At 46.4% G+C, this 8,827-nt stretch overlaps 1 long non-coding RNA gene across 1 annotated transcript; it reads left to right on the forward strand.

Annotated features, from left to right (window-relative positions):
• Window positions 1-2,979: 2,979 nt before the first annotated feature.
• Window positions 2,980-3,216, forward strand: LOC144987405 (uncharacterized). Its single transcript, XR_013651287.1, has 2 exons — window positions 2,980-3,081; window positions 3,176-3,216. It is a non-coding gene; the product is annotated as an uncharacterized LOC144987405 (long non-coding RNA).
• The last annotated feature ends 5,611 nt before the right edge of the window (window positions 3,217-8,827 follow it).

Genomic DNA, 8,827 nt, shown 5'->3' on the forward strand with positions numbered 1-8,827 from the left:
ACAGTCAGGTGTTATCCGGGGGCCAGAGTTGGTGACATCGAGGGGAACCTTAGGATGTTAGCTCAGAGTAAGTCCAGGTTCCGTCGAGTCGTGATTCACGCAGGCGGTAATGATGCCCGACGGTGACAATCAGAGGTGGTTAAGTTAAACGTAGCTTTGGTGTGTAAACTGGCTAAGACGATGTCCGACACTGTAATTTTCTGGGGTCCCCTGCCGAGCTTAGTCAGTGATGAAATGTACAGCCGCTTTTCATCATTTAACCGCTGGCTTTCTAGATGGTGCCCAGAAAACGGCGTTGGTTTTGTGGATAATTGGAGCGCGTTTTGGGGGAAGCCCGGTCTCATGCGGAGAGATGGCGTCCATCCCACTCTGGACGGTGCCGCTCTTCTTTCTAGAAACATTTCTGCTAGCCTTAGTTTGTTAACCTGACAACCCAGAGACGAGACCCGGGCGCAGAGCAGCAGTGGAAAACGCTCCTCTGAGCCTCCCTTAGGGTTAGTGCTGGTGCAAAACCCATGCAGGGAAAGTCAAGCAGGTCCCAGTTTTAGCTTATGTGCTGAAAGACAAATGAAAGGAGCGCGTCATAGAAACCTTACAGTGACAGACAGCAGTACTCACAAGCAGAATTATGATGTAATTAAATGTGGTTTATTAAACATTCAATCCATTTCCTCTAAGTCCCTCTTAGTCAATGAGATGATCAATTATAACATTCAGTTGCATTTGAGTTGCTGAGGGAGCCGCAGTCTTCACAAAATTTGATCTGTGCAATGCCTACCATCTGGTTCAGATCCGGGAAAGAGACGAATGGAAGACAGCTTTTAGCACCCCATCAGGCCACTATAAGAACCTGGAAATGCCTTTTGGGTTGCAGCGGGGAAAATAAGTATTGAACACGTCAACATTTCTCTCAAAAAACACATTTCTAATCGAGCTATTGACATGACATTTTCACCAGATGTCGGCATCAACCCAAGTAATGCACACATAGAAAGAAATCCAAACATTTATGTCCATGAATGAAGTTATGTGTAATAAAGTGAAATGGCACAGGGAATAAGTATTGAACACATGAAGAAAAGGAGGGGTAAAAAGGTCTGGCAAGCCAAGACAGCAGCTGGAGTTTGTCAGTATTCAGAAGGTTAACCTGCCCCCTATTAGTGCAAAGTAATATCAGCTGGTATAGTCCTGATTGATGCCTTTTAAAAAGGTTTCTCACCAGCAAGGTGTTAGACAAGAAGCATTGCATGATGGGTAAAAGCAAAGAGCTGTCCAAAGACCTACACAACATTATTGTTGCAAAACACACTGAAGGCATTAGTTACAGGCGCATTTCTAAACTTCTGAAAGTTCCAGTGAGTACCATTGGGGCCATCATCCGGAAGTGGAAAGAACACGGCATTACCATAAACCTGCCACGGCCAGGTGCTCCTCGCAAGATTTCAGACAGAGGAGTCAGAACAATCATCAGAAGGGTTCTCCAACAGCCCAGGAGCACTCGTGGAAAGCTTCAGAAAGACCTGGAATCAGCAGGTACAGTTGTTTCAAAGAAAACAATAAGTAATGCACTCAACCGGCATGGCCTCCATGCACGCACACCACGCAAGACTCCATTTTTGAAGAAGAAGCATGTTGCAGCTCGTTTGGAGTTTGCCACACAACATTTGGATAAACCCATGACATTCTGGGAGAAGATACTCTGGTCAGATGAGACCAAAATTGAACTCTTCGGATGTCATAGGACACAACATGTTTGGAGGAAAAATGGCACCGCACATCACCCCCAAAACACCATACCAACAGTCAAGTCTGGAGGTGGGAGCATCATGGTGTGGGGCTGTTTTTCAGCATGTGGTACTGGTAGACTTCATATCATTGAAGGAATAATGACTGGAGAAAAGTATGGAGACATTCTTGATCAGAATCTGCTGTCATCTGCTAGGCTGCTGAAGATGAAAAGAGGGTGGATCTTTTAGCAAGACAACCATCCCAAGCACACAGCCAAGGTAACACTCAACTGGTTGAAGAAAAAGAAAATAAAGGTGCTAGAATGGCCCAGTCAATCACCAGACTTGAATCCAATTGAAAATCTTTGGAAAGAACTGAAGATCCGGGTTCACAGAAGAGACCCCCGGAACCTTGAAGATTTGAAGGCAGTTTGTGTGGATGAATGGGCCAAAATCACACCTGAGCAATGTATTCCACTGGTTTCTCCATACAGGAGGCGTCTTGAGGCTGGAATCACCAAGTATTAAATAAATTTCAGTAAGCGTGTTCAATACTTATTCCCTGTTCCATTTCACTTTATTACACATAACTTCATTTATGGACATAAATGTTTGGATTTCTTTCTATGTGTGCATTACTTGGGTTGATGCCGACATCTGGTGAAAATTTTGTGTCAATAGCTCGTTTAGAAATGTGTTTTTTGAGAGAAATGTTGACATGTTCAAGACTTATTTTCCCCGCTGTAACCAACGCCCCAGCAGTCTTCCAGTCCTTGGTCCATGATTTATTCAGGGACATGATTAACAAGTTTGTCTTTGTCTACCTGGACAACATCCTGGTTTTCTCCAAAGACCTTAAGGAAGATATCCACCATGTCCAGTCAGTCCTTCAGCATTTCCTTGAGAACTCTCATTTTGTCAAAGTTGAAAAGTGCGAGTTCTTGGGTGACATTATGTCCCAAGGCAAGATTGAGATGGACCCTTCAAAGGTCACAGCTGTCCTTGATTGGCCAGTTCCTACCAATCGCAAGCAGCTACAAAGGTTGCTGCTTGGGGTTGGAGCTGGACTTTCTTAGTGTTCGTCGTCTGACCAGAATAACAACAATAATAATAATAATAATAGTGTAACAGTCCCAAACATTTGTGTTTATTCTGTTGTTTAAATTATATTTTAATTTGCGCCATCTAGTGGTGAGAGCATGTGGAACAAAGTTCAATTAAAGTTCCACACGGACACATTTAACTACGCACACAGCTATCAGTGCATTGCTGCAGCCACGTGAAGATCTCCGAAAGTTAAAGGAAAGCTGAAGCCAAATGAGTAATTAGCCCCTCGTGGATGTCAGCCCACGAGGTTTGTGTGCTTTTATTTGTATAATTTAAGATTCATATTTTGTAAGCTGTAGAATTATTTTTGATGCATATTTGTGTTTTTATTTTGCTGCCAGTTCTCACGGGTTGTGAAGACCAATAAACCCTGTTTTAAACACCTCGTGCTCATGCTAATTCCTCGAGGGTGCTACAAATAGTAATAGTAATAATAATATTAATGGATTAGATGTATCTGCGCTTTTCCAGACGCTCAAAGCGCTGTGTCCATTATTCATTCACTCTTCATTCTTGGTGAAGCGTGAGGCGTGGCTGCCAGTTTGCGCCTCTGACCATCACCGGGATAATTCATGCACATTCACACACCAGTGGTAGGCAGTAGCGTTAAGGGACTTGCCTAAGGGCCCTCACTCTTTGATGTTAATTGCTCAACATTGATATTGTAATTGCCCTATTACCATCGCTTGCAGAAGTTACACCCTTGTGCCTTCTTCTCTCGTCGCCTGTCTCCAGCAGAAAGGAATTATGATATAGGCAACCATGAACTACTAGCATTCAAGCTAGTTTTGGAGGAGTGGCGTCACTGGTAGGAAGGAGCATCACAACCTTTTCTGGTGGGGACTGACCATAAAAACCTGCAGTATATTCGTTCTGCGAGGAGCCTGAACTCTCATCAAGCCCGCTGGTCCTTGTTCTTCACACGTTTCAATTTCACCCTTTCATAGCGTCCTGGATCACATAACCAGACGCTCTCTCACGACAGTTGCAGGAGTCAGAGATGGGAACTTTACCAGAGTTTACTCTTCCCTCATCTCATCTGGTTGGAGGTGTGAAAGGTGGCTCACAAGCACATCAGGGTCCAAGTTCCTGTCCATATGGATTGCTGTTCGTACCTGCTCATCTCTGTTCAGAAGTTCTCCAGTGGGCTGACTCCTCTCGTCTCACATGTCATCAAGACGTTTATCGCACCCTCAAATTTCTTCAACAAAGATATGTTTACGAGGAACGTTCTTGGGTTCTGGTCTGCCACATCCTCGTATCCCAACCAGCATAGTGGGCCATCTGGTGCTGTCACTTGAGGGGGAGGTTCTGTCACGGTCCAGATTCCAGCTCAGGTTTTCCTCCCTTCTCAGTTTAATTCGTCACACCCGCAGCTCATCATAATCGGTCCAGCATAAAAGCAGGCAAGATCCAGGACTTCTCTGCCTGTAGATCTTCAGCTTCTGATTTGCTTCAGATCTGCTCCAGCTCTCAGTGATACAACACAGCCGCAACATCGGCTACTGATAAATTGAAGAGTGTTACAACAGTGTCAGTGTCATAGTACCCCCAGCCGGCTCCTCCTCCTCATCAGGTACACCTGCGGACACCAGCTGCGCCACCTCATCCTCATCAGCAGGTGGACTCTTAAGAAGAACCAGGACCTGTACTCGACGCTAGTTCGTTGTACTCCACGGTGCTTCCTCTGGCCTATTAATGAAGACTCTCGTTCATGTTCCTGTTTCTTTGCCTAACCTTTCTTTGTCTGTTCACTACTCAGGATCCCGGCCTCATCTGGTACACGTGGGCTGCCACTCACCTCTCTCGCTGGATTTCGTCCCGACGCTCCTCTGGCTTCCTACCCGGGATTACGGTGTTCGCCCTCAAGAACCCCCAACCACCTACGTCACGTCCTTACCTGGAACTCTGTGCAGTCTCATTAAAACCTTTAAACTTACCTCATCGCCTGCCGAGTATCCTTCCCGGTTCCGGCATCTGGGTCTGCCTCAGTCCGCTAGCCAAGACAGAACGAACTAGCCAAAACCTCGACCCAGCTGACCCGGATGGACTCCGCCTGGCCATATCCCAGCAAGGTATGTTGCTCTATCGTCAAGCCGACGCCCTCACTCAAATGTCCGATACCCAACAGGAGTTATTTCGCCGGTTGGATAACCTCACGCAAACCCTAGCCGGAGTTACTAGCCAAGCCACTAGCTCCGCCGCCGCTGCATCTCCTGCTTCCGGTGACCTCACCGCCGTCATATCCGCCTCTCCGGAAGAAAACATCCGGTCAGAGCCTGAACCATACTATGGCGACGTGGAGGCATGCAGTGGATTCCTAGGCAAGGCAAGGCAAGGCAAGTTTATTTGTATAGCACAATTCATACACAAAGTAATTCAAGGTGCTTTACAAAACAGAAAAATGCATTAAAATTACAATACATCATAGAAATAATCAACGTAAAATTTACTTTAAAAGAAAAGAAAAAATTTGAAAATTTATTTTGTGGTTAGGGGGGGTCGTAAAGAATACTACCAACGTATTCCCTGCGTGTCGTAAAAGGCGACTAAAAGGGACGGAGCGAGAGGACTGGGAATCCTCTCCCCTGTAACTACATTCCTAATTACGGACAGGGTAGAGTTGGGAAGGGGAGATTACCTCCCCAAACCCTTAAGATTGGGTCGTTGAATGTGCGGGGGTGTAGTACAGACGGAAGCAAAAGAGATCTGATTGGAAGGATGTTTGAAAGGAGGGGAATGAGCGTGTTAGCACTGAGTGAGACAAAGATGAAAGGGAAGGGTGAGTGTGTGTTTGGAAGTGTGAGTGGGAGAATGTCTGGTGTAGAGAGCGGGAGAGCAAGAGAAGGTGTGGCTTTGCTGGTGAGCTGTGAGGTGAGACGATGTGTGGTTGAATGGAAGGAGGTTTCACCAAGACTGATATGGGTGAAAGCGAAATTTCGGAAGGAGCTGTGGGTGTTCGTGAGTGCATATGGTCCTGGCAGTGAGAGGAATGAAGAGGAGAGAGTGACCTTCTGGAACGACTTGGATGAGTGCTTGCAAGGATTTGGAGCAAATGTGAATGTAGTGCTGATGGGAGATCTGAATGCTAGAGTGGGTGATGAGAAAATTGAGGGTGTTGTTGGCGGGCATGGTGTTCCTGGAAAGAATGATAATGGTGAGAGACTGATATGAATGTGCACTGAAAGAGAGATGGTGATTGGGAATACATGGTTCAGAAAGAAAGAGATCCATAAGTATACGTGGGTGAGGCAGAGTGGTGGAAGAGTGATTGACAAAGCACTGATGGATTATGTGGTGGTTTCAAAGGTTGCATGTAGTAGATTGCTAGATGTAAATGTGAGGAGGGGAGAGTGTGGAGGTATGTCTGATCACTATTTGGTGGAAGGAAGGTTGCGTGTGGGTATGCCATGGGTGAGATCGAGAAAGAGTGGGGAGGCAAGAAAAGTTCTGAGAGTGAGTGTTTTGAAGAACAGAGAGAAAATGTGTGAGTATCAGAAGGAATTAGGTGGCAAGTGGAATATGGTGAAGGAGCAAATGGTTGTTGGAGTGGAGGAAGAATGGCAACAGTTCAAAAGTGCAGTGGTTGGAAGTGCAGAGGAAGTGTGTGGTGTGAGACGTGTTGGGGGTGGTCTAAGAAAGGGAAGTGAATGGTGGTGCGAGGATGTAAGGTTGGCTGTAGCTGAGAAGAGATGTGCGTACGAAGTATGGCTGCAGAGAAAGGACAGGGAGTCATATGAGTGTTATAAGGAGAAGAAAAGGGATGCTAAGAGAGCTGTGCGTGAGGCAAGAGCGGCTGCGGACGAAAGGTGGGGCAGACAGTTGACTGATAATTTTCGAGAGAACAAGAAAATGTTTTGGAAGGAGGTGAAGAGGGTGCGAAAGGGAGTGTCGGGGAGGGAGGAGAAAGTGAAAACAGAGGATGGAAGGATGTTGAATGAGGGGAATGCAGTAAGGAAAAGATGGGCAGAGTATTTCGAGAGGCTGCTGAATGTGGAGGAAGATCGGGATGCTGTGATTGGGATGGATGGAAGGGAAAGTAGACTGAATGTATTGGGAGAGTTGAATGAAACGTTGATTACAGGAGAGGAAGTTGAGCAAGCTGTGGGAAAGTTGAAAGTAGGAAAGGCTGCAGGTGTGGATGGGTGTGCTGGGGAATGCCTGAAGTGTGGTGGAGCGATCGTGATTGAGTGGTTAGTGAGATTGTTGAATGTGTGTTTTGCAAATGGGCAGGTGCCGCTTGATTGGATGAGTGCGTGTGTGGTTCCCCTGTACAAGGGTAAGGGTGATAAGTATGAATGTGGTAGTTTTAGGGGTATTAGTCTGTTGAGTGTTGTAGGCAAAGTATATGGGAGAGTGCTGATTAATAGGGTAGTGGAGGGAACTGAGTGTATGATTGGTGAAGAGCAGTGTGGTTTCAGGAGAGGTAGAGGGTGTGTGGATCAGGTGTTTGTTGTGAGACAGGTGTGTGAAAAGTTTTTGGCTAAGGGGAGGGAGGTGTTTTGGGCATTCATGGATTTAGAGACGGCGTATGATAGGATTGATAGAGAGGCGTTGTGGGTGGTGTTGAGTATGTATGGTATTGATGGTAGATTGTTGGAAGGTGTGAAGAGTTTCTATAGACACAGTAGAGCGTGTGTGAGAGTGGGAAATAGCATGAGTGAGTGGTTTCCTGTGAGGGTTGGTCTGCGTCAGGGATGCGTGATGTCTCCGTGGTTGTTTAACGTGTATATGGATGGTGTGGTAAAAGAGGTGAATGAAAGGGTGTCGGGTACGGGTGTGAGCATGATAAATACTGACGGCAGCGAATGGAGTGTGAATCAGCTGCTGTTTGCAGATGATACTGCACTAGTGGCTGACTCAGAAGAGAACTTGGGACGTCTGGTTGAGGAGTTTGGAAGGGTGTGCGACAGAAGGAAGTTGAGAGTGAATGTGGAAAAGAGTAAGGTGATGAGGTGTACGAGGTTAAAGGGTGAACGCAGATTGAATGTGGCATTAAATGGGGAGTTGTTGGAAGAGGTAGAGTGTTTTCAGTATTTAGGGTCGTGTGTCTGTGTGGATGGTGGAATGGGGGGAGAGGTAGAGTTTAGAATGAATGAAGTACGAAAGATATGGGGGGGAATGAAGAGAGTGTTTGAATGTAGATCACTGGGAAAGGATGCAAAAAGGAGATTGTATGAGGGTGTGGTGGTGCCTGCAGCGTTATATGGGGCTGAAACATGGAGTCTGAAAGTGGCGGAAAAGAGGAAGCTGAATGTAGTTGAGATGAGATGTTTGAGGAGTATGTGTGGTGTGACGCGTATGGATCGTATGAGAAATGAAGTTATCCGAGAGAGAACTGGTGTGACGCGAGAGTTGGCTGAAAGAGCAGAGCAAAAGGCACTGGGATGGTTTGGACATGTTGAAAGAATGGAAAGGGAGCGATTGATGAAAAAGGTATATGAATCTGATGTGAGTGGAGTGAGAATGAGAGGAAGACCGCGAATGGGATGGACAGAGGGTGTAAAAAGAGCGCTGAATGCAAGAGGGATGACTGTGGTGCAGGGGAGAGAGGCTGCTCAGGACAGGGATGGGTGGAGAGAGTTTGTGTATGGATGAATGGATGGGTGTGGTAGAGGTCTGGTCTTGGGATGAAGCGGCAAGGGGAAACCAGCCTTGGCTGAGGCCCTGCAGTGGAGGTGCCCACACTGGGCTGTGCAGCTGACCCTGGTGCAGTGTGGTGTGGCTTAGACCAGATCTCAGACCAGTCGCACGCACATACGCACACACGCACTCACGCACTGAAGGAGGAGGGTTTGGGGAAGAGACAGAGGGAGCTAAAATTGTGTGCCTTGTCTAGGCTACCCCACCTTGGTGGGACACAGCCTTGGTAAATAATAATAATAATAATTTAAAAATAAAGGAAGGAAAGGAAAGAAAAGTGCAGATAGGACCTTTCAGTCATATACACGGCTAAACAGAAATGTTTTAAGTCTAGATTTGAACATGAACAC

This window comes from Oryzias latipes, chromosome 18, assembly GCF_053564925.1.
Source record: "Oryzias latipes strain Hd-rR chromosome 18, Olatipes_Hd-rR_3.1".
Taxonomy (NCBI): Eukaryota; Metazoa; Chordata; class Actinopteri; order Beloniformes; family Adrianichthyidae; genus Oryzias; species Oryzias latipes.